The 26,129-nt window shown below is 44.0% G+C and overlaps 1 long non-coding RNA gene across 1 annotated transcript in view; it reads right to left on the reverse strand.

The window, feature by feature from the left end:
- Window positions 1-856: 856 nt before the first annotated feature.
- The window catches only part of LOC132249331 (uncharacterized), a 54,678-nt gene continuing 29,405 nt past the window's right edge, over window positions 857-26,129 (reverse strand). Inside the window, exons 2-4 of the long non-coding RNA XR_009460746.1 lie at window positions 20,383-20,492; window positions 11,338-11,670; window positions 857-1,124 (exon numbers count right to left, since the gene is read on the reverse strand). This is a non-coding gene — a long non-coding RNA (uncharacterized LOC132249331). The remainder of the gene's footprint in view (window positions 1,125-11,337; window positions 11,671-20,382; window positions 20,493-26,129) is intronic.

Below are 26,129 nucleotides of genomic sequence, written 5' to 3' on the forward strand. Positions count from 1 at the left end.
CTAGGCTTGCATTTTGTTTGTTAAGATGTATGCCCGTTTCAAAACGCAATGACAGAAGACATGAATTACAAATATTATGATGCATTAAGCTGTGAAAAGACAATGGTTAAATAAGAAAGCTGATCGGCTGGGACCAAAAGAAAATAACTGGAATTCCATCAAAAAGGAAAGATGAATAACAGAGCTACAGTGACATCTGCTGGTCCATTCATTAGTATTAGTTCTATAAGTGTCGGCTGCCAATGAAACTCGCTTTAGTGAGAAAAAATAATTTATGTTAGACTTAATAAACTCCAAATATGTGTCAAGCACCCATTCTTTGAAAATCGGGCTCTTTTAAAATGTCTTATTTGAGCTCTTAAAAACAGTGGCATTCAACATCACTAGTCCATGAGTGTTTGCAGAGCCCATGGAGATTGATGCATTGAAAAACTATTATTTTGATATTAATGTAGTCTCTTCATTATGATCTGTACATTTTACTTAATAATTATAGTCTTTTAAGTGCCCCAGCAAAGTACAATCTTTACAATAAAGGCAAAAGATAGAGATCCCCAACGCCTCCCCACCTCATAATCTAGAGCATGCATTACTTTTATTTGGTTTGAGACACGTTTTTCTTTACAAGGAGTGGACTTTTTCGAAGTAATATTCACTTAACCCTGTATAATGATTGTCATAGTTTAATAATATATGGTTTTTTACTTCTTACCATGGCTTCTCAGAGCAGCATCTTTTCAGGAGTCCCACTTTTTTCTTTAAAGGATATATTAATATTTTTCTTTTGCCTTTACTGAAAAAGTAATAAAGATATATTCCTTTGTAAAACAGATTAATTATTTACAATTATGGAACTCACAACCTTAATTTCTTAATTTTGATAACGATGGGATAGGCATGCCCCACCATTTCATGTCCACAATACTGCTTTAGGATTTCCCTGGGTGTGTTTAGATTCCTGGAAGACAAGGTTCTTTGGGTAGATGTGATATCTTTTATTAGACCAACTAAATAGTTGGAAAATTTGTTCTTTGCAAGCTTTCAGGTACACATACCCTTCTTCAGGAAGAAAGAGAGTCCCAATTTAGATTCCTGTGATCTTATTGTGCTCACACATTACACATCTAAAAGAGGAAGAAAATAGATCACATCATTATAAGGTGCAAGAGGGAGAAAATATATTATCAGGAGAAGTGTATAAACTTGGGAATATGCCATTTGGAAGCTATCTTATTTTACACCTATACTTATCAATACCCAAGAGTCAAAAAAAACCCAGTAGCACCAAACAGCAATAACGTATACTTGATAATACACGGCAATGAAGATTTGTTTTCGGGCTACACTGCCTAAGCAGTTAATTCTAGCCTACTGCATATATCTCTCACCTCAGTTCACTACACAGTGTTACAGGACCACAAGCAGATAAAAGGAAGTTGAATGAGATCTGTACCTGTCTATCTTTACAAGCTGCAACAGACACTGTTGTTATGTAAGTGGTTATGGAACTCCCTTTCCAATTTAAGTAGGGTTTGGAGATTTTCTTTTCATTTTCTTTGTTTAATTAGAATAGAGGACTTGAACATACAGTCCACAAGCTGGATCCAGTCCATGGAGTGGCTCTATCCAGCCCACAGGCCCAGCAGCATGGCTTGGGGAAGTGGTGAGCCACAGAATGGCACATGATGGCAGGAGGGTGATCAAAGGGTGACAGAGGCCTGGCCACCCTCTGGTCACTTTGCTGGTCATCACAGTCACAGCCATACCTTTCCAGCCACTGACACACACTGCATACCCTGTGCTGGAGTCAGAGCTGGAGCTGCTGATGAAGCAGGAGGGGCTAGAGCCACCACTGCATGCTCCAGGTCACAGTGGGAACTTCTGCCACCACCACTGCATGCTCCAGGTCATATATATAGCTGCCAGCACCATTTGCTCCAATCCAGAGCTGGTGCTCCAGTGCAGAGTTGGAGCTGTCACCACTACTACATGTTCTGGACTGGAGCTAGAGCTGTTGCCACCACAACAGCTTCTTCATGCCCCAGTCCAGATTCTGACCACAAGGAGCCATGCAGTCCAGATCTGGCATAGGGTACAAAGTGAGTTTGATTCTTCTGAATTAGAACTTTTTGCATTATGTGATCCATATGTGTTACATTTTTATATTTTTTAAGGCCAGAGGGCACCGGTGTTATTATCTAGCCTCCTTGTCTAATAATGGGCTGTAGGATTTCCCAAAACTTCTACTTCAAGGGGTACAAAGTCAAATGAACATTCTCTAGGTCACCTTGAATTAGAGCAGAGATTCTCAACTAGAGTGCCATAGCACCCTGCAGTGCCTTGAGATCCTTTCAAGGATGGCACAGGGTGCCCTGCAATGTTACCACTGTTAGGTGTGCAAACATGATTCACTGGATAAACCCAGAGATTTCTGTGTTGGATGCATTCTGAACTGCTTTGGTCTTTCTGAGTTCTTTGCAACAGAAGAATTTATCTCTGATTTTTTCATAGTCAAAAAACAATTGAAAACTAAGAGCTGGCATTTTCTGGGGCACATTGAGTCAAATGGGGGGTGCCTTGAGTCTAAAAAGATTGAGAACCACTGAACTACAGCATATAATTTAGAGAAAAATGCCAGTCTTGATTTAAAAATTTTCTGTGATAGAAGTTCTAGTACAACTGTTGGGTAGTGGCCCTGATAATGAATCATTTTCTCTGTTAAACATTTAGGCCTTATTTCTAATCTAAATTCTCTGTTTTATCTTCCAGCTATTAAGATGATATATCTTCATCTACTCCAGTGAAGAGCACTCTAGTATTGAGTTTCTGTTTCACAAGAACATACCTATGGACTCTGATCAATTCCTCCCTTGACCTTATTTTTGATAGGCAAAATGTATTGAGCACCTTAAGCCTTTCACTGTTAGGCATATTTTTCACCCTTTAACCCTTCTTGTGGACCTCTGAACCTTCTCCAATTTTTAGTCTCTTTCTTGAAGTGTTAACCTAAACTGAGTACAGTATTCCAGTAGCAGTCATACCACTATCAATTGTATAACATCTCCATTCTTACTCAAATATCCTGTTTATATATCCAAGGATCACATTAGCCTTTTAGCTATTGTATCACACTGGGATCTCATGTTCCCAGGAGATAATCCACAATTCCCCAAAAGTTTTTAGTCATTGCTTCCCAAGATACAGTCCTTGGTCTTGTGAGTAGGCCCCACATTCATTGTTCCTAGCAGTTTGCCATATTGAAGTATGCATTATTTGCCAGCACTGAGCATGCTAAGTGTCCAAATTGCTTTGTACCAGCTATCTTTTCTCTTCATTTTCAATAATTGTTTTCACCAAGTCAGTGATAATCCATTTCATGTGCATGGTATTGATTTTATATTGTCATAGTTTGTTTATCAAGATGTTGAGTGGTACCAAATGATTTGCAAAAACCTATTGCACCAACAGTGTCAGCCAAAATTGTAATTTCTTTTAACAAAAAACTTATATCAAATGAGATGATAAGACCCAGTTTCTCATGTGATTCCATTGATTATATCACCTTCCTTTATTTCTTTATTAATTGACTCCTATATCCATTGTTTGGCCCAGGATGAAGTCAAGCTGGGGTGCCAGTAACTACCCAGATCTTCTCATTTGTCCTTTCTTAAATACTGACATTAGCTTTTTTGCAGTCATCTGGAACTTCCCTAGTATATCAGGACACAGTGAAAAGCAACTTTTACAGTGCATTAACATAACACTAATCAATATTCACAGAAACTCAGCCTTGTCCAGCTCTTTTGAAACTCTTGGATGCAAGTTGTCCAAAGATGCTGGTACATTTAGTAGCTTGTGTTTAACATTGTCCTTAATTACCAGTATTTTAACAGTAGAAAGGAATCACAAGGTGTGTATCATCTATTTTTCTTTCCCAAATATAGAACATAAACATTGTTAATGGTCCTGCCTTTTTGCATTATGGTTGGCTGTTCTTTCATGTCCATGTAGCAGTAGGCATTTTTGGTATTTGTTAACACATTTTTGTCCTTAAATCCTTAAAACACTCCTTCTTTTATTACATATAACACTATTACTTGTATGTGCCCCCTTGTTTCTTTTGCTCACCTTATCAACATTCTGTACACCCTAATTTTTAATTTATATCTTTGCTATCAACTTTCTCAGATTTTCCCTACTTGTTAGCTCTAAGTCAGGCTGTTATTATTTAATGGTGAAATTATAGTTTTGGGGACATCTAGTAAAATGTTCTTAAAATTTTAAAAATCTAGTAAAACATTTAGTAAAACATTCTTAAAATTTTCCATTTTTTTTCTTGTTAAATTCTCTGCACCAATTGATTTGGCTTATAACCAAGACATGAAAACTCTAACTCTGGTAACAAATAATCTAAACTGTATGGCAATTCAAGGGGGTTGCCCATTAGTGTTACATGTTACACAGGTATATTCTGGGGTACTTATGATAAGAAGTCTCCAGAGGATGGACATTTTTATGAAGTGATTACCAATGGGCTGGGCCCAATAGGATTTTCAAAGTGAGGCCAGAACTTGATCGTAGTAAGAAAGAGAGTATTGGAGTACAGTGAGAGGAAAGGGGAAACCAGGGAGCATCTGGGCTATTGTCAAAAAGAGGGAACCAAAGAACTATTTAAAGATTGCAAGGAGCAACGTCAAAGGATTTGGGACAACCTCTTAACCAAAGTGCATGTTCTGTACTTTCGTTGTTCACTTATCTAGTTTGCCTGAAGTGTATCCCTAACATTTATTCTATTTCTCTGCTGTAGATTCTGATTTTATGTCATCAATACTATTTTGTAATTAAGCTGCTTTTAAAAGTAGTGTGTGTATTGTTATTACCTGCTTGCTTCCTACCTATTTGCAGTCTCCACCCTCCAGCATATTCTGCTGCCCACTAAAATAGCTCACTAATCAGAGCTTTCCATACTATTTCACTGTGCGTGGCATTTTTACTAAGCAAATGTGGGTCTAATATATTACAGGAGGATTGCACGTGAAAGAAAATAGAAAACAGAGCAAACTGAGGTAAGAAACTTGAATACTGAAGGATATAACTTACAGGGACCAATAATATTGGAAGATGACTGCTTTTTCAACAAAATGTGGCATAATGAAGGAGAGCAAAGGCAGTTGGCCAAGATGGAATTCCACTAGCTTGGTCACATAATCCAGTAGGATGCGTTTCTGTTGCGCGTCTCATGAGACATGTATTCCAAAATAGTATTGCAAGGCTGGCTTAATGTTACCAGGTCATGACATTGTGTTGTTCCATGATTACTTTGTGAATTTGATGAAGCAAATAGGATGGCAGGTCTGCATAAAAATCCCAAAATAAAGTTTAAAAGGTAGCAATTGTATTTCATGGTAATAGAGCTTAGTAATCCTGCCTTGGCTCGAATTAGGTTGTAGGATGTTTTTTAACCTCTCATATGGCTATTAGAAGTTCTTGAGCTGCTGATTTTGGTGATAATATTTGTCTTGCATGGTTACTATAAAAAGATATATATTTTATTGTGGGTTTTCTTTTGCTCTGTATTTTACCTAATTTCTGATTTATTGCCTCTCAAAAAAATTAAAACTGACCATGCTTTCCATTAAGTATAGTAAATCACTATGTCAGGCACATGTCTATCAAAACAGTAGTCTCACACCAAAGTAATAACAGCATATAATTTTTTTTTAAATATGGAGGTATAATCAAATATATCAGAAGTGAGGATTGCCTTTGCTGGCTGAGGAGCTACGTATTTGGTTGTAATGTCACTTCTGCAGTGGACTAGCTTAGTAATGTGTTCTACTACTAATGTATCTTTGGAAGCTCCCCAGAGACTTTACCTAGTGCTTAACAGAGCTAGTCAGGTGAAGCACATTCAGACCAGTTCTGAGTGTTGATACTGCGCAGTGGGCATGTCTACACATGCAATTAGTCACGACTTAATTTACTGTGCATTATGCTAATGTGCAGTAAGTAGTTTTTGACAGGTGTCTACATGTGCATGGACTTGACATTAAATTTAGTGTGAAGTCCCTCAAGCCCTGCCGTGTGCTCCTGTGGCCACTGGGGGGACCTCCAGGGTCCAGTCCTTGGTAGCAGCCATTTTTAGAAGCCAAAACCCACTGCAAGCATTTGGCTGTCATCTTGGAAATACAACTCCACCCTCTGATCCCTGGCCAGCCCCTTCCCTGCCCAGAAACCATGTGCCCAGTGTGGGGGCAGCATGCAACAGTTCCCTCCTTGCCCAAGCTGCCTCTCCAAGCCATAGATGCTCCAGCTCCTGTCCCTGCCCCTGCCCTTAGCAATGATCACCAGTTCCCCATGTTTGCCATGGTGCTGGCCTTGGTGGCCCCAGCAGGCCCCCACCACCCAGGCCCCAGGAGAGCCAAGCATCCTCCAGTGGGGACCAGGGCACTGGGTGTGGGGGGCCCTGGCCAACCCCACTCCTCCTGCACTCCCCTGCCTGCACCACCCACTCAACCCCTACCCCCTGCCCACCCCAGCACCACTCTTAAGCCAGGCACATGTTTGAAACTAAAAAGCTTTATTTCCCTAACAACACCCACCTCCATCCTCCCCCCCTCCCCACATCCTTCCCCAACAAACAGCCCTTCCCCCACCCTTCCCACCCACCAACAATATAAAACCTGCATACAGCATCAAAACTATTTACAACGTCTCTGTTTTTCTGTCCCAGAGTGGGAGGCCATGGGAGGACCTAGGGGGCAGAGCCTGGGGACTGGTGCCCAGCATCCCAGTCTCAGACCATTCCCACTGCAGTGATCCGAGTGGGTAGTGGCCTCATGCTGAAGCCACCTAGGGCAGTGCTCCCCCAGGGTGGATGGCTCCCCCTCCAGCTGTGCCACTGCAGCCCCAGCATCCCTGTGAGGCATTTCCAGATCCTTGGGTGCATGGTGCAGGGGAGAGTGTTGGGTCTGGGCCTAGGTAGATGGTAGCAGGTTTGGAGCAGGGGCTGGGCCAGGGGCTCCAGCTGGCAGAAGTCACCAGAGGATCTCCTCCCAGGCCCAGGCCCAAGCGGGGCCTGCTGTAGCATGGTAGGTGGGACCCAGTGGCCCTGAGGGGCAATGGGTGGTAGCCAGGCAGTGGTGACATGAATGCAACTGCCAGGCCCAGGAGTGTGTCCAGGGTCCACTGGTCAGCATCCTCAGCCTCCACTGTCTGGGCCTAGAAGGTTACCTGCTGCCACCACCACCAGCCTCTTGAGTAGGACAGTCCTATCTAGGATGCACTGCTGGCACACCCAGCAAATTCGGATGGCTCCAACACTGGGTGGTGGCAACCCTGATCCCACATCCCCACTGGGGCTCTCCCCCATGTCCAGATGTTGGCCCTACAAAGGCAAGAGACAGAAGCCTTTTGTGAGAGGTTGCAACATTTTAGAGATAAGATGCTCTGCACCAGGGGCCATGTGCTGCCTGGCCTCAGATCAGGGGTAAGCCGTGCATGGGCACCCAGGGACCATGTAAGTTGGCTGGGAAGACCTGGGCCCAGACAACTGCCATCCGAGCCCCACCCCCCATCCCTGCTTGCACTCGGCCCAGATAACTGCCATCCAAGCCCCACCCCCAACCCCTGGGCACTGGCCTCAGGCAGCCTGCCTCCCCTGCCTCCTTCCCAGGGCAGGACAGGATAGGCCAGGCTGCTAGCAGCACCTGTTGCCATGGCTCCAGACCCTGATCCCCACCCTCTGCCCATGTAGGCCACCTGCTCTGCTGCGTTACTGCCCAGCCCATATTCCCCAGGTTTGGGGCACATGGGGTCCCAGACAACTGGGGTGATGGGCTGACTGATCCCCCACACTCCCCACTGGGGGCCTCTCCATGGAGGCATCCTGGGGCCAGGCTCCTGCCATGCCACCTCTGTGCCCTGGGCACTGTGCAATGAGCTGTTTGTGTAGGATGAGGGACGCCTAATCCACTACAACCTGCTGATGATGATCCTCCTGGTGCCCCAGGCACACCTGCACTCCAGGTTTGGGATCCTGAGCTACAACAGTGCGAGAAGCAAGCCCAGGCTGCCCTGCAACCTCTGCCACCACATGGAGGGCTACCTGTGGCAGTACTACACATCCCTGCCCCCTGCTGACAAGGAGGACATGACCGCCAGGATCGACACCTTCCTCAGTTTCTGAGAGGCCTGTGCCCACCCAGCTGTGGGGGCATGGACTGCTGAATAAAGTTCTGAATTGTGTCCCTCTTCTCTGCATGATGTGGGGGGGAGGGGAACTTGTGGCCAGGGGAGTGTAGGTAGGCCAAGCAGGGAGTGGGGACAGGGGCTGGGGACAGGAGCAGAGGTGAGGACTGGGAGGACCCTTCCCAGTGCAGGACTTACCACATGTTCAGGGTTGGTGAGACTGGAGGCTCAGTGCAAGTCCCCATGCCAAGGGTAACTGGCAGTGCCTGGTGTCTGCAGCCTGCGGTGCACAGCAGGCTGACACCCAGCCAGGCCCCTCCCTGGAAGGAGCTGGCACTGATGTCACCCAGCGGTGATACTGATCGCTGCTCCTCGTGGTGGGGTTTGGGGCTGTGCTGAGAACAAGGCAGCTGCTGGTCAGGGTTCCTCGAGCTGCCAGTGGATGCAGCAGCCAGGAAGAAGAGTGGGGTGGAGTGCTGAAGGCCTGAGGTTCCCTCCTCTGGTGACATATCATGAGAAGGGTCAGAATGGAGTGGGGTCTCAGGCAGGCTGTTCCAGCTGGTGACACTTGCAGGGGTGCAGCCTGGGTCCCAGAGCACCAAAATCTGGGTCAGGTCCCACATAAAGGCCATGGTAAATGTGGGTATTCAAGCAGTCACCCAGGAGGGCACATGGGACCTGTAGTGGTCCTGGAGGTTGCACAGGAGCCACCAGGCTTCTGTGTGGTGTGCCCTAAGGCACAAAATGGCTGCATGCTTTTATAGCCTGCAGCAAGGGGATACTGGGGAGGAGCCCTGCCCTGGCCCAGAAGAGGGTCTGAACCCTGGCGCTGGCCTCAGGCTGGCCCTCTAGTGTCAGGGCATACCCAGCACTAAAGTTAGTGTTGGATCATGTCTATATGTGCGTTACTGTACATTAACTAATCACGACTATATTTAGTAGCGATTAGCCATTTTTACTGTGCAGTAAAGCATGCACGTAGATGCACACCCTTACTGCACAGTAAACTAGACTAAGTTTCACTAGTACGTCTTGTGTAGATGCGGCCAGTAACACTGGTGTAGATTCTGTCAGGGAGAAAATTTGCTCCTCATCAGCCTAACCAACAGGGGGCCACAGGAGAAAGAGAGCTCTCTGTCCCTGGTCCTGGTGCTGCTCAGCTCCCCAGCTCACACCAGGAGCTGGGAACCAATCAGCACCAGGACTGGGGAGAACTCTGCCCCCTGTCCCAGCTCCTGGCATAGAGCTGGAAACTCCAGAGGTCAAATGGGGGTTGGGAATCCAACCCCCACCAGGCCCCCACAGGAGCTCCTTACAGCATGGATCTTGCTGCTCTGGGGACAAGTGGGAATTCCCAGCTGCTGCCCACTCCTGAAGCAGCCAGCTCTGCACCATGTGGAGTTGCTCTGGAGGACAGGTGGGGCCTGGATTCCCAGACCCTGCCCAGTCCCTGAAGCAGCCAGCTCTGTGCCAAGCAGGGCAGCTGCTGGAAAGCCCTCTTGCTCAGGAGGAGGCTCACTGTCAGCTGCCCTACACTTGGGACAGCTCCCAGCAAGGAAGCCCTGCCTGGCAGGGGGTTTGTGGGCAGCAGTGTGTCCTGATGGGCATAGAGACAGGAGAGCTCTTTCCTGGTCTCATGCAGATCAGGTCCCCTGCTGATGAGCATGGGGCCAGGAGACAGCTGGCACTGCAGCAGGCAAAGCTCTCCTGGCCCCATGCCCACTGGGACCATCTCCATGCCCCTTGCCAGCCCCTGGGCTAGCACCTGGGGGAGCTTGGAGTTCTGCTTCATGGCTGCAGGGAGGCAGAGCAGGGTACCAGGCTGCTCCCATTGGGTGCCTGTAGATGTGCGGGGAGGCTGCTCTGACATGCTGGAATTACAGTGTGTCGGAGCAAACTTGATTAATTGAGTCTGCTGGAGTGTGATAATTAGCATGCTCCAGCCAGCCTCTGCATCTTATGAATCAGCATCCCCATGTTTCAAAATGGTGGTGGAGGAACTTTAACTGAAGCTTGTTCACACCCACAGTGTGATAAATTCTGAGATATAAAGGCATTTTTAGTAAAGAGTCCATATGCCTTGGAGACATTTCCCTTACCAGAGTCAGTATTTGTAACTTTCAAGGATCACCACATGGCCCATCATGTTGTCCAGGGCTTTATCTTGAATAAAGATTTAGATCTGGGTTGTCATGGTGTTTTAAATCTCATGTAATTATGGCAAAAGCTGAGACTGGCAGCAAGAATGCACTTCCTAGCTTATTTCATTACTAGTTTGTAATTTCTAAAAAAAAATGTTTGTAGAATCATAGAGAAGTATGGCTGGAAGGGACCTCCAGAGGTCATCTAGTCCAACCCTCTGCCTGAGGCAGAATCATCCCTATCCAAAGCATCCTATACAAATCCTTAATCTAAACTCTTTGTATAACTACCATCAACCCTGACACAACACACAACATAATACCCTAACCTGCCACAGGTAAAGCAGGGGAACCACAGCGGCCAACGTCCTGCTTCTATAAAAGATGGCTAATACATGCTCAAGAGATCCCAAGCAGAAGGTCATGCCCCCTGCTACAGAGGAAGACAACCCCCTTCCCTTCTCCCCACACCCCCAGTCCATATCAATCTGATCATGGGGTAATATTTCTTCCTGACCTCACTATGGTGATTGTTCTGACCCGGAGCGGAGGGGTAAGACCCTCTAGCCAGGAACCTCTAGCTGTGGTCCCAGCAGGAAGAGTGGCACACACCAGTCAAAATCCCCAGCCTTGGCTGCATACAACACCCAATTGAGTAGGTTTTAGTAGTTACAAACACATTTTGTAATATCTAAAAAACTATAATTTCTGTGTTTATTGACTCATGCAGCAGGCATGCTTACATTGGCAGTTCTGATAAGCACAAAATAAGAACCTTGATTCACTCCAGAAGTGAAGGGAAGCAGTCCTCTTTTTGGACCCTTTCTAGCTCCTTCTAGATGCTAATCTGGATGTAGAAAGAGGCCCTGCCTCGGAATCATGGGAAGAAGCCCATGCATGAGAGAATGAAAATATTTTTAGCTTGCAGAAATGCAAAAGTATAGGACTCTTGGTTCAGAAATGGTATCTTTTATTAGGTCAATTGAGAAATTGCAAAAAAACCCACCTTTTTCTGCCAGCTTTCAGGCTCACACGCCCTTCATCAGGTGCAGGGAAAGTTCAAGAAGGTAAAAAGTCCCCATATGTAGGAAATAAACTTCATTTTTGCACAGAGGAAGCAGAAGCTGGAAATCTGTCCCTCTGGGTCCATGAGAGTGTCTTTGTGAGATTGCTCTTTGTTGTGTAGATCAAGCACGATTTCTTCCCTGGTGGTGTCAGATGGCAGGCAGGGAGGTGTAGAAAAATGTCCTTGTTGTTCAGCAATGAAGTTTATAATCCAAAATCGGCTAAAATTCAGCATCTTCCATGTTTCAGGGATGTATTTGGTAGCTATGTTGGTCTACATTTGGGAAAAATTTGAAACAGGGATTGTATGTTTGCAGTTTGTCCATCACAATAAGGCTGGGTGTCGATCAATAATTGTGGATTTGGAACAGATAGCAAAATTTAGTAAAATCAAAGAAGTTTGTGAAAATAATAAGAACAGTGTAAAATAATGGAAATCTGGTTTGGTTGGGACAGCAAAATTCCTTATTTTCATATTTTCCCGGCTTCCAAACATATAGAAGGTAGTGTTAAAAAGGTTGCAGGCTCCAGGATTCCCAGTATTTTCATTCATGCTCCACTGACTTAAGTTGGACTTATCAGGCCAGTGAAATCAGCCAAAAGGTTAAGTAATTTCAGGATCAGGCTCTTACCTGGCCCCAATCTGGCAATCATTTATACATGTAATTAACTAACAGTTCTATTGAAATTGCTGCAGCATCAGGGTGTCACAATGCTGGTTTCTCAATGGAAAGACTCTCTTTATATTTTTATAAGGCTGAACACATTGTTAATAACTGAGTCATTATTAATTATAATACATAATTAATATAGAGAATTTGATAAAGTAAAATGTCTGGGTGTTTTTAAACACATAAATATAAAATAAGCCCATAACTCTAACTAAACCTTCCCCTGATTTGAACCTGTAGTAATTGATACAGCTTCCAAAAACATGCTTTAACTGAAAACAATATACTCTCCATAGATGCTTGGTTAATATTCATCTGATTTTTCTAACCCTGTTCTATGCATGTTTCACATGCCAGATCCAGTTCCATGTCAGCAGAATGAAGTTTAATGCATCTTTGGTGCCTCTCACATTTAAACAACCCAGTTTTCATCCTGACATAGCAACTGAAGTGGGTTCAACCTGGTTGCCCTGTGTGTTTACTTGTGAACATATAAATCAGTTATTTCACAGCATGGCTGTTTCTTTTTTATTTTTTTAATATTAAATTCTGCCAAGTCCAAGGCTTTTCAAAAACAAACAAAAGACAATTCCTCATACGGCGATAGAGAAATGAGCTGTGTAGCTTGTCACCCTCTTAAGAAGTGTTCATTTCCTGCCTGCAACAGTTGTCCTTCAACAAGCAACTAATGAAGCAGCAAAAAGAAGAAGAAAAAAGGCTTGTGTTCAAGTGATGTGGAATTCTGGGACCTGTAGATTCAGTCTACCAAGGCTTTTTTCTCCCTCTAGGGTATCAACAAAGCTATATGACACTCCAGCCTCCTAATTCATGGACCAGTGGCTGTTCATTCTGCTACCTGCTGGGCCTCCGTCATAATGATGAGTTTCAGAGTTCCAGTCTTCAAGGGTAATATTTTACATACTGTAGCTACCTTACCCTAGGCATGCAGAGGTACAGCCACAGTCTGGCCAGAAGCATATTCTGTATATACACCCACCATTCCAGATCAGCATCTTGATTGAAAAGGGAAAAGTCACTTGGTATAAAATATGAATTGATTATAACAGGAAAATTACAGATGTTTGGAAATAAATATAAAGCACATTAAACTAACTGCAAAATTCATAAGCAAGATATGGTTAATTAATTTTTTATGAAAATGATTTTTCAGGGATTTTTAGTACCTCATAGCCACCTATTGACATTAGTCGGAAATGTGGGTACCAACTGCCGCTGAAAATTCTAAATTTGCAAAGGATCCTCAATCCTAAATTTGCAAAGGATTCTCACAAGAGTAAACTGGATCTCTACTAAATGGCAGGGACAGTTAGTAGCAGAAGCATAACTGGTAGAGGTTGTGCCCTGGGCAGTGGAGGCATACCTGAGAGGTGTTGTGTGCTGGGGCATTGGAATGGAGGTAAGAGAGCTTGAGGCTCTGGCTGCACAGAGCAGAGCAAGGGCAGGACATTACTGCAAGGGGATGTGTTGCCACCAGCTGCCAGGTTAACTTTCCCCTGGCTCCAGGGCCCCACAGTTTTAAATGGTGAACAACAGTGTAAAGCCCCTAGTTTGAGAGCAGCTACAGGACCCAGAAAGTGTTAACCTGGCTGTTGGTGGCAACACTGTCCCTCCCAGCAGTGGCATCTTCCACAGAGAGGAAGAGGTGAGGCTAACAAGGGAATGCCTGTTAGGTCTGTGCAAAGCTTTGATAGCTGATTCGATTTGGAGGAGATTCAGCCCAATTCAGCAGCTGAATCTCTGAATCCAAATTGAATCTGGAGACCCATTAAAAGGTCCAAATCGAATTGATACAGAGAGATTTGGAGATTCGGAAGCCTTGCAGCAAACAGAAACTGAGAAGAGGGAGGGGGATGGGGTGATCTTCCATACATGGAAAAGGCTTAGAGGGGAGAAAGACTGCTCTGATATTGACAGCTGTAGCTGGCCAGTGACTATGATCTTTCTCTGAGTTCCCTTCCAATCACAGTGCTCTGGGGGAGGGACATAGAAACAAAATATCAAGCTGTATCTGAAGTGATCTGTGCCTTTGTGATCTGTCTCTCTCTTGGAGCAGCAGCGTCCAAAAGGCTCTGGCTTCCTAGCTAGTCTCTTGCTAGCTAGTCTCTCTTCTTGTAAGTTGTATCCATTCCTTTCCTGCTTACCCTTGCCTACAGTCCCTATTGTTATCCATTCCTTTCAACTTATTCTTCTCCCAAAATCCTCTTATTTATTCTTGTTAGTCTGTCTTGATTCTTTCCCCCCACAAAAAGTAATCTGTGTTTTCCCTGACAGTATGTCATCACTGTGCAGGAAAGCACAACATATATTAAACACACACATGCATTTTGCAGCACACCAAACATTGTGAAGCGTGCTGGAAAGGCAGGTGCCAGGTCTTTTGACAGGGGAGGGAGAGGGGGTAGAGGGAGATCTGCAAGTTACCCCTACCTCAAACATAGACACACCCTCTTTCCTGGCAGCGAGGAGTCTTCTGCTGCTAGTAGGAGCAAGGAGATGGTAGCAGTGCCTGCACCTGCACCACTACCACTAACCGACAGCAGCATGACAGTCTCCACCCCAATTTCAGTTCCCAGCATGAGCCTTCCAGTACCAGAGGAGGAGCTGGATCTGGAAGCAGAAGGAGCCAAGGGCCATAGCAAGAGAAATTCTGGGAAAGGAGCAGGAATCTGAGTTTGTGCTCCACACCCCTCAAAGTTCCCCTAGAGCCAGGTCTTCTCTGGAAGGCACTTCAGAGGAGGTTGTGGGGGCAGGTGGCTCAGCTCCTCCTGTTGTTTTGCCTCTGCCTGGTGATGAGGGGGATAAGGCAGGATCCCTACCCTCAACCCAGAAGCGGGTGAGTAGTGTAGTGGGGATCATTTTGAGGTGGCAGATGATCCCTGGTATGCTAGCTGCCAGCACTGCCAAAGGCAGATCAGCCAGGCAAGGAGATGAAACACTCTGCCGCCATGGCAATGCTGCTGCATCTCACTGAGGAGGAAGCACCCCCTTGGCTCTTGTTCCTCCTCAGCCTGGCACCAGTGGAAGCATGCCCAAAAAGAAGTCCCCCTCTTGCTCCACAGCCTCCATCTCCAAAAAGGAGAAGCAGACCACCCTGGGCCAGTGGGGGAAAAGCAGAGACGAAGGGGGGCACATTCCGAAGGCAAGCGAGGTCACCCAGAGCATTGGGCTGATGCTTGCTCTGAATGGCCATCCCTTCTCCTTTGTTGAGCATTCAGGGTTCAGGTGGCTCATGGTGCTCATGGTCCCATCCTACCAAGTGCCCGCATGCAGCACCTTTAGCAGGACGGTGGTGCCCTCCCTGTATGAGGCATGCAGGGAGTACTTGAGGGAGAAGCTGTGCAAGGCAGGTCTGCAGGTAGCCTTGCACTTCACCTCAGACATCTGGAGCAGCCGGGGTGGAGATCATGCCTACCTCTCCCTCACAGGGCACTGGTGTGATCAGTCAAGACATCAGTGGGCTCTCCTTCAAGCAGGGGTGATGGACGAGTCCTACACAGCAAGGGAGATTGTGGTGGCCATAAACCGCATGGTGCAGGGGTGGTTCACTGGGCAAGGCGAGCTCACCCATGGGTTCATGGTCACCAACAATGGGGCCAATATGCTTAAGGCATAATGGCCCCATTGTTGCCTTAACTTTGTTGGCATCCGGTGTGTGGTACAAAAGTTCCACCTCGTAGTCAGGGATGCCTTGGAGGGGGACAGGGCTCCCGGTGATGGCACTGTCACTACCAGCCAGCTCATTTCAAAATGCAGGAGAGTGGCAGGCTACTTCCACCAGAGCATCAAGGGGGGCAAGATAGAGCTGAGCATCCTGCAGCACAAAATCATGCAGGATGTGAAGACTTGGTGGAACTCCACATACCGGATGCGGGAAAGGCTGGTTGAGCAACAGAAGGCCATCCATGAGATAGCTTTGGCCAGGGAGATTGGGATCAGCAGCCCCCTTAACAAAATGGCATGGGATACCATCTCCCAGATTTTGGTGGTCCTCAAGCCATTCCTCAAGGCCACCGAGAGCCTCAGTACCGGCGATACCCTCCTTAGTCAGGTGATCCCCATAGTGAAGGAGCTTGAGAATGAAATGGAGAAGTTCCAGGGGATTGATGTTCCTGGCTGAGCCAAGTCGATGTCACCAGAGGTGTAGGCACTGGTGAAGCAGCTTAAGGAGGCTGGATCCATTATGATCCAGTACAGTCTATGTGGTGGCAGGCATATGTGATCCAAGGGTGAAGGGGAACATCTGCAGCAGCAAAACCCTTCATCACTGGACAGAGGTGCTAGTGAACAGAGTCAGGGAGGCAGATGAACAGAGGCAGGGGGATGTGGAAGAGGGGGATCCACTTTCCCATGCCAGTGCTCCAACTACAAGCCAATCTCCTCCACCACATTCGCTGCCAATGTGGTACAAGGGTATGGCGCCACCAATCAGGCCAGTAGTGCAGAGGCCTCAGTGGCTACCTATCTCGCCGAGGACGTGGAGCTGCTGTACTGCGACCCCTTGGCCTATTGAGCAACCCACAGCCAGGTGCGGCAGGATCTGGCCACAGTTGCTCAGGAACACCTGTCCTGTCCACTTACCATTGCCAGTGATGTTGTGACACCCCACTGGACCTCTTTGGATCCTGGTTTGGTGGAGCAGCTGGTGTTCCTCAAGGTGAACCTCCCGTTGCTGGAGTTCCCCAAGCTCCACCTGCAGACGGAGTGAGTACCACTCTCCTCAGTTCGTCTGCACCTATTTCTTTTTTTTATTTTCTTTCAGAACCTTGTGGTGCACTTTCACAGAAACCCCTGCACCACTCTGCCTGAAACCTAGTAGGCCTCATGCCCAGATGAGGGGCTGTCATCCCTGCTGTTTTCATCCCGCTCTGCCTTAACACACACAAGTGATACAAGTTTTGCTTTGAGGTGCAGTTTCCCAGTAACCCCTGCACTATCTCCTTGAACCTTGGGAGGCTTCATGCTCTCAGAAGGGGCTACCATCCCTGCTGTTTTCATCTGAATCTGCAAAACAATGACAAAGGTATAGGTATTTTAGTGATTCCCCATTATAGTCTATGGCCAAATTGCTGAACTGGTGCTGAATCTCCAAATCTGAAACAGATTGATCAAATTGGGACAGTGATTCAGATCACCGAATCGAATCACTGTCCCTCAGAATCATCCAAATCCAAATCCGAAGCGAATACTTGCTGCTTCGCACAGGCTTAATACCTGCCCTTACTCCACTCTGCATGGCCAGAGATTAGAGTTCTCCTGCATCCTTTCTGGCACCTTTCTGCACCCTCCTTTACTAAATTCTTAGAGCTCCTGCCTTGGTCACTCACCCTTAGTTATGCTACTAGCTAACAAAACAAAACAAAATAAAACAAAACAAAAAAGTGTTAAAATATATTTTCCTTTCCTTACATTGTTAACAATTTGACTCAGTCAAAATCCTCCAGACAAAATGTTTTCTTTGAAAAATGTCCGTTTCTCAGCAGTGAAAGTGTTCTTAAAAAATGTTTAGGTAGCTGAAGTTTTCTGTGGTTTGTGTCTTTTTATTTATTTTTTTAATGAAAGTAGGATGTCTAAGTTGGTTCCAGTTTCAAAACATACCATCCCAAAACTTCAGGAGACTCAGTCTGAACCAAACCTTCCCTGAGTGATACTTACACATTTAAGAATATTGAAAGTGAAACTGGATTGGGGTTGAAGAGGCACTCAACGTTTTGGCCCCTTATCCAAAAATTCTCTCTCTCTCTATATATATATATATAATAACCCTCCACATTAATCTTTGTCACATGTGTTTGAATTCCTTGGTTCCCTTCAAGCATCATTAGAAATATTGGATTCCTCACAAGCATTCCCACCCAGTCTGACACACTCCAATTTCAGATGGTATTTGGATAAGGGGCCAAAGTGTTGAGGGCTTCTTCAACCCCAATCCTGTTTAACTTTCAATGTTTAAATGGGCAAGTATCACTTTAAATGTTATTCTTTTATTATGCATTTGCATTGCAGTAGCATCTAGAGACTCAAACAAATTTGGGCCTTTCTGCACTGGGTGCTATTCACATAAAGTAGGTACAGACCTTCAAAAAGCATGAGGTGGAATCTAAATCTAAATTACATGGTTTTTTATACGTGGTGTAGTTTAGATCAGTAGGGAAAAAAAAACACACATTCGCCCTTTGGTGGGGCAAGAGACAAATCTTAGATCAGGTTCTGCCATTTTTAAACCAGTCTGTGTGCACCAAACTTCTGTTCCCTTATGGGTATAGACCAGTTTCCTATCACTTATACTGGTAAAAGTGTAATCTCTGTACCTGGCTATAGATAGCAACAATTCATATGTCTACACTGCAGTAGCAATGTGTCGCAGCAAAGAGACTCCTGAAAACTCCACACACAGAAATACACCAAAGAGGCTGCTCTGGAAGTGTCTCCTCATAGTAACTCTCAAGACTACAATCTTCAGCATACTTGAAATAGCTTCTCAGATCGATCCCAGAGTGGACTCACTGGTGTCCTTCTGCATCTGGACTATGCAGGTAGGAATGAGTGAGCAGAGCATGTTCAGAAGTGTCTATTACAGGACATACTGTCTCTGCAATGCAGATGCACCTAGAGGCCCTTGGCACACGTTACACTTAAGAAACGATTAACCATTTAATCATGTCTTAAGTTGTTACCTGGCCACATATTAATGCAATTAACAGTGTTATAAACAAGGAATAAGCCACAAACTTATTACACAAAAAGTGTAATAACTTTGTGGCTGGTTCCTATCACTCCATTAATTGAACACGTGGCCAGGCGGATAGCTAGCAGCCTTGGGGACACACAATGCACCCCCAAATCTGGAAGTCCCATCAGGTGCCAGGCCTCCCAGCCATGGGAGTGTGTTACTTGCTGGTTCAGGGAGACTACAGGAACATGATCCCAGGGTCCCCTTGCACTGGCTATAAGGTGTGAGGGGATCTGATGCACAATCCCACAATTTACACCTCCTGCCATGCACATGTGGCATGGCAGGAAGCACATTTGTGGGGACTGCATATCAGATCCTAGCACCTTTACTTGCATATCTTGCCAGAGGCCAAAGAGTCAAAGCACCATGAAGATTATGTTCCAATTAGGCAAAACAAATACAGAGTGGTAGAACAAAAATAATACTATCCCTATTTACAGCTAGGGAAATGAGCCATGGAGAGATTAAGGGATAACAGCTCTGCCTCTAAGCAGAACATATTAGCCTATGTGCAGTGTTGCACTAGCAGGTCTATACTGCTTTTTATTCCAGAGGTAGCATGCTCAGAGATAGCTTTGTGGCTCTAATTTGCACCATGTAGATGTATCCTAAATGGGTTGCCCAAGGCAGAGACGGGAGTGAAACCCACATCTCGTGAGTTATAATGTATTGTCTTCTAGTGTTTTAACCATAGGATCACATCACCTCTTCTATTTTGGATCATTCTTGAAAATTAGTTTCCTCTTTCCATTTATAGTGGTAGTATTACAACCAAAATTAAAGGACATTTCTAAAAAGAGAGCTAGGAGCTGGTGTATCCCAGAATTACTACACAAGATAAGACATTTTAAGAGTGCATCATACTACTGAGAACTGAAATGTCTTCTAAAACATTTAGGCCCATTGACTCTCTATTGCTAGTCCCAACATCCTCTCTTCAGACTTCCAGTTCTCTCTCCTTGTCTCTGTTTATTCCTTTCTTGTGACCTGCCTTCTGCTTTAGCTTACTATCAGTCCCGCCATCCCTACCCATTAAATGCCAGTGTTTTTGCACACACTACTAATTTCCACTGTTTGAGTTTGGGGTACTGGGATTTCGATTCTATTGAAGATCCTTTTTTCACTGTGCCACATATGTTCAAATATTTTTCCCTCAAAATAAGTTGTTTGAGCGAGGAGAAGAGTCAGGAAAGTAAAAGGTTGTATATTGTATTTCTGTCTTACAAGCTGGTGCCATAAGAAATATCTATTTGTAGCAACAAGATCCTGATGCTGTAGTGTCCTCCTTCACAGGACAGCTTGGTTCTTTCTCTAGAGTTTTAGCTTTCCCCCTGAGAGGTAACCTCAGAAACTTTTCTTGTCATGGACTGGCTCCTCAGTGCTAAGAAGCTCATAACTAATTACTACAACTTCAATTGTTAACTTGACCAGCTGTGTCAAAGCAAGGAAGCCATAGTCTCCCAAGTGCTGGAGGATCTATAATTTAACTTCCATATAAAAAGTCAATATTGGACAAAAGAATGACATTTAAAAATCATAAAATAAGTAGCTTGGTATTTACCTAAGATGCTCTTTTCTTCCCGCAGTTTTATATAACATGTACTGCTCTGTTTATATTCCTCTTGCGCTTTTTTGTGAGCGGAATAATTCTCCTCCAGGTTTAGAAGACTTCTAGGAAAGGGAAGAAACACAACCATTGAGAAAAATAACGGAGGATGGGAAAGCCTCTGAAGATCTCACATTTTTAATGTCCTGAAAGAGGTTATGACTATGTAATTTGTCCTTTTCTTAATTCTAAAATAGCATTTCAAAAATGTCATTGTTCTGAAGGTATAAAAAGGAAACACTTTCTATTTTGCTGTAAACACTCACATTGGCCTGTGTGCGTTTGCATATGGAGAGTCACTCAGAGTCTCACAGCAACAACAGCAGCAGGAGAAATCACTAGTTCTTTTAATATTAGAGCAGCTGCAGCATACTCTTCATCAAAGATTTAGGGACACTCCTGTAGCCCTTGCTCTGTGGGGAGTGAGAGCCTGTCTGCTCTCCTACCAAAAATGGAGCCCATTATAGCAATTCGTGTGTGAGGACTTTGTTCTCACTGGTCATCTCAATGAGTCCATAAAAAAGGGATAATGAATATTACCATATTTCTTTGCACAGTGAGTGTGGTATGTACATAAATAAGGTATATTAGGCTGTGAGCTAGGTAATCCTTAGGCACAGTCATAGCATCACTTTTCTTCTGTAAATTGTCTCAGTGGGCAAGTTGTCTCAGTGGACAAGTAACCAATGGATATCTGATGGAGAATAACCTTAATACATATATTGGGATAAGAGATTGATCCTGGTATGATTGGCATGTAATAGTTGTTTTGAGGTGAAAACATATGTTTGAGTAAAGGCAATCAGTACTTTAGAAATACCAGGAAAGACAGAATTAGACAGCAAGTTAAGCTATATTGCTAAAATAATAAGTAGCCATTGTGGATAGTTCAATTAAGTTATCTTTCCAGCATGCAGCAGAAGGCACACACACACATAGAGGATGCTTTCTGCATTAAAATGGAGAAAGGAAATGAGCCAGAAAATGCTATGACATTGGGTCTGTTACTTCTCTCTCTTACACCAGCTTTGCACATTTTCACTACTGTATGCTACTGACTTCTATGAAGTGATGCAGATGGAAGAGGAAAATTAGGACTGTTATATAAAAAAAATACACACTGTCATTTGGAGCACCCTTCATCATTCTTCACTTCACCTTCAGAAAGTTTAATGCAGTGGTTTTCAACCTTTCTTCATTTGCAGACCCCTAAAATATTTTGACTGGAGGTGTGGACCCCTTTGGAAATTTTAGATGGACGTACAGACCCCTTCAAATTGTAAGTGTGGGTACTCACATACTTTTGATTGATCATAGCTATCTTTCATGGACCTCCCCAGGATCCACAGATGACAGATTGAAAACCACTGGTCTAATGGAGAAAGCCATAAATCAAGAGAAATGAAAATGGCTAGACCAGGGGTTGGCATATTTTTGGACAGAGTGACAAAAACATCTGCAACCTCATCTTGTAAGATGTTGGTGTGCCAAGGGGCGTATGGCAAGGGAGCCACAAGGAGCCTAATCCTTGTTGTGGCCATTGAATTACATGGGTAGAAGGCCAGACAATTACATGTTATGGGTAAATTTAGGAAAGGGGAGTTTCATGGTTGTTTGGTACCTATGCTATGCAGACAAATAATCTTAAGCAAATCTCCTATTTCAGCATACACGTTAATCAAAAACAAATTCTGTTTTAATTATAAGATTAGAGAAGAGAAGAGTCCAGAGAAGAGCCACGCGCATGATCAGAGGTCAGGGAAGCAGACCCTACGATGACAGGCTGAGAGCCCTGGGGCTCTTTAGCCTGGAAAAGCACAGGCTCAGGGGTGATCTGATGGCCACCTACAAGTTTATCAGGGGTGACCACCAGTATCTAGGGGAACGTTTGTTCACCAGAGCGCCCCAAGGGATGACGAGGACGAATGGTCACAAACTACTACAAGATCGTTTCAGGCTGGACATAAGGAAGAATTTCTTTACTGTCCGAGCCCCCAAGGTCTGGAACTGCCTGCCACCGGAGGTTGTTCAAGCGCCTTCATTGAACACCTTCAAGATGAAACTGGATGCTTATCTTGCTGGGATCCTATGACCCCAGCTGACGTCCTGCCCTTTGGGCAGGGGGCTGGACTCGATGATCTTCCGAGGTCCCTTCCAGCCCTAATGTCTATGAAATCTATGAAATTAGTTTTTGTTATGGTTTTCAGTGAAAATTGACATATTGAAAACGACATGGGGCAGATGGAAGGCACATTATCAATTTATTTCATTGCAGTGGAAACTGATCCACTGTATCCAAAAGAATAAGATTAGCCATCAGTACACAGGGAATGAAATATTAGAGAATAATTAATAGGTCCATTCATACATAGACAGAACAATTTAATTAATGGGCTTTTATTTTAAAATTTTTCTTTAACAAGAAAAATAAAGGAGAGGCATGAGACTAAAAATGGGATTTGACAGTTGTCTACACATACCTGGAGGCAGTGAGACTGGGCTTACAATACATGATTTCTACAATATTTTGTAAATAGGGATTGTAGTGCAACACTGAGCAAAGGAAAATAAGTATGAGGAACTGTCTGTGAAACAAAAAGAAAATTAGTAAGGTCAGAATTCCTCCTTTCTTTCTTCTTTTCTGTTTTATTTACATTTGATTTTTCTCAATTAATCCTGAAAATATTTTATATTAGCCAAGCAAATATTTTCTAATTCTGGAGGTTGTTAAGCACAGAACTTTAAAACAACATAATTCTGATTACCATCCTTCTTTCTTTTCTTTCCAATTTCTACAAAAATTTAGTAGCTGAAAGCATGTGATAGAAGTTGTTGCTTTATGGCATTTTATGGAAGGAAGTATTGTTTTCTCTTGTTTCAAAAGACTAACTGCTGAAATGGCATGAGAATTCAAACAGGGAAATAAAAAAGAAAAATATTACTTAGAATGAGCTGGTTTCAAAGGTTTGATCTCTTGCAAGCTACCAGTACTAAAAATTAATGCTGTATACCATTTAGGAAGCTAGCAGTTTCTCATGGCTTCCAAGACAGCCATTAAAACTTGAATCTGTCACTGATCCCTCATAAAGCAATACTTTTTCTGCTGGTCCAGGACTAAATTTAGCACCAAGTCCCTGATTAATGTAATTCTCAATCTCAGATTAGACTGTGAATTAATCTACCCAAAATAAGGCATAGAAGCTTTGTCATCAGAGTAATTTAAAACTGGTGGGGCAAAGCAACCAAGACTACAGAGGATAAACCTGCACTTGGCCATCAGCTAGACAAAACATAACAGTTTCATAATATTTGAAATATCAAGATTATTTCTCTGCCTCTCCAGTGGATTGGTGAATCATGATAGGCAACAAGGAATTTCCTAACAATTGTCTAGCAAAGATTTTTTAAATAGCTATATGCTTCCTTCCCTGGCAGACATTAAGGATTTTCTGTTACAGAGGCAAGCTTCCCCTCATTGATTGGAACCTTTTAAGTGGGCATCACCTATCATCACATTGTCCATTCTAACAAGCAATACAACATGCTGACAGCCATGATACTCTGATGGTCAGCATTCACATTTGTATTGCCAGCCTATATCTGATATTCATTACCATTCCAGTCCTTCTTTCCTATTCATTTGCACTACAACTGACCTTCACAAAAGTACAAATTCCAGTTTACTTCAGTTGCAATGCAAAAGTGAGAGCTGGCACTCTCAGGAGATAACGAAGAATTCATTAACAAATAGTTCATTACTGCAACATGAGAAAGATGTAGGGGAGGTAATATTTACTCCCTACAAAGGGAGGAAGACAAAACCAGCAGACAAGCATACCAAGTAGAAGACCAGGGAGTATAGGGAAGTGATCTGATATAGTGGATAAGACTGAATCCTTACTATCTTGGTATGTGTGACCTCATTAGGCCTCCCAAACTAAAGGATGCAGTATTTGGAGGCCTTTGTTTAGAGGCCAAAGTAAGAATGATACAGTGAATGGGACTGATGATTCCTATGTGGCAATCTTTCTGATCACTGCATGAACACTGGGGTTGGGGGTGGACGTCTTTTGAATGTGTATACCACCATCTGCTAATAGGACACCTCTGCTGTCTATATTGGATGAATCCCTATGTGTAAGAATGAATAAGCGCTGATTTGGCATTAGATCCAGAAAGACACAGGCCTATGGCAGAACACTTTGACCTCCCTGGACAGTCCATCACTAACCTCAGGGTAATAATTCTTAGGCAGCAAAATTTTAAAAAACAACTTATAAACAGGAAATTGGGGAATAAGAAATCATCCACAGGCTGAATTTTGTTAGGTATGGTCTAAACCAAGACTGAGGATTCTTATCCATTACCTGGACTAGCTTCTGTGACCACTTTGTTCCTATGGGTTGTTTTTTACCTGTTTGCTTCTCTCAGCACTTCCCCCTTTCCCCATCTGCCTGCTTCCCTTCCTGCTTTTTATATTCAAATCACTTTCACTTTTGTACATTGGTTGGTGCATGCCCTTTCACAGCATCTGATGAAGTGAGCTTGGGCTCACAAATGCTTAAGCTATATAGATCTTTGATTTTTTTAGTCTATGAGATGCAAATCTACCCTGTCTTCTGTAAAACTAAGATAACTGAATCATAGAAATTAGAAATAGAAAAGGGTCATTAAGTTACCTGATCCACTCCCTGTTAGTACTGATTGCTTAAGCACATTCTTTAGTACTGTATCAGTTTAGTTTTATTTAAACACCTCAAGGACTGAGACTTCAGACACAAAGCCCCCCTGAAACCATGTAGTCATTAGTGGTTCCATCCCATTACAGGAGTTAGGTCCAAGTCCAGTTCCAGTTTGGGTAATTACTTTATGACTAAATAAATTCCCTCTGACATCACTTCTTTACTCCCTCCCTCTTCAGTGTCTGTGCCATGCTGTTGTGTAGAGGTGCTATGAGTTATTAAAAAGCTGTCCTGTTCCATCAGAAAGGGGGCTGCCTTTAGATTACAGCAAGAAACACATTGCATTTGGGATCCTTAAGGGGTGAAAAGAACTACGTAGATGGATAATAGTTGTTATCATCAACATCATCATTGGCTTGAGATGCAAATATAATTAGGAGGAGGTAAAGGAACTCTAAAATTGAAGAGGCAGCATGTGCATATTGATACCTTAGATACGATAATGATGACTTCAAATTGCCTTCAGCAATCCTCCAAAAGTTCATATAATCACACAGTGCACCATATACCTTAGCATCCATTCTTACAAGCTTAAATATAAAATTCATCTGGATTTAAAAAACAGGCATTTGTAATTCTTTGTGGGAAGGAAGATTTTAAAAGATAGAATTTGGAGGACCATATAGGAGGGCAACAAAATGGGTAAGGAGGCTGGGGCACATGACTTCTGAGGAGAGGCTGAGGGAACTGGGCTTATTTAGTCTGCAGAAGAGAAGACAGGGGATTTAATAGCAGCTTTCAACTACCTGAAAGGGGCTTCCAAAAAGGTTGGAGCTAGAATTTTTTCAAAGAGGTTGGAGCTAGAGCAATGGTCCCAAGTTTCAGTAAGGGAAGTTTAGGTCAGATATTAGGAAAAACTTTCTCACTGGGAGGGTAGTAAAGCACCAGAATAGGTTACCCAGAGGGGTGATGCAATCTCCATCCTTGGAGATTTTTAGGACCAGGCTAGACAAAGCCTTG

The sequence above is a fragment of the Alligator mississippiensis genome, chromosome 3 (assembly GCF_030867095.1).
Source record: "Alligator mississippiensis isolate rAllMis1 chromosome 3, rAllMis1, whole genome shotgun sequence".
NCBI lineage: Eukaryota > Metazoa > Chordata > Crocodylia > Alligatoridae > Alligator > Alligator mississippiensis.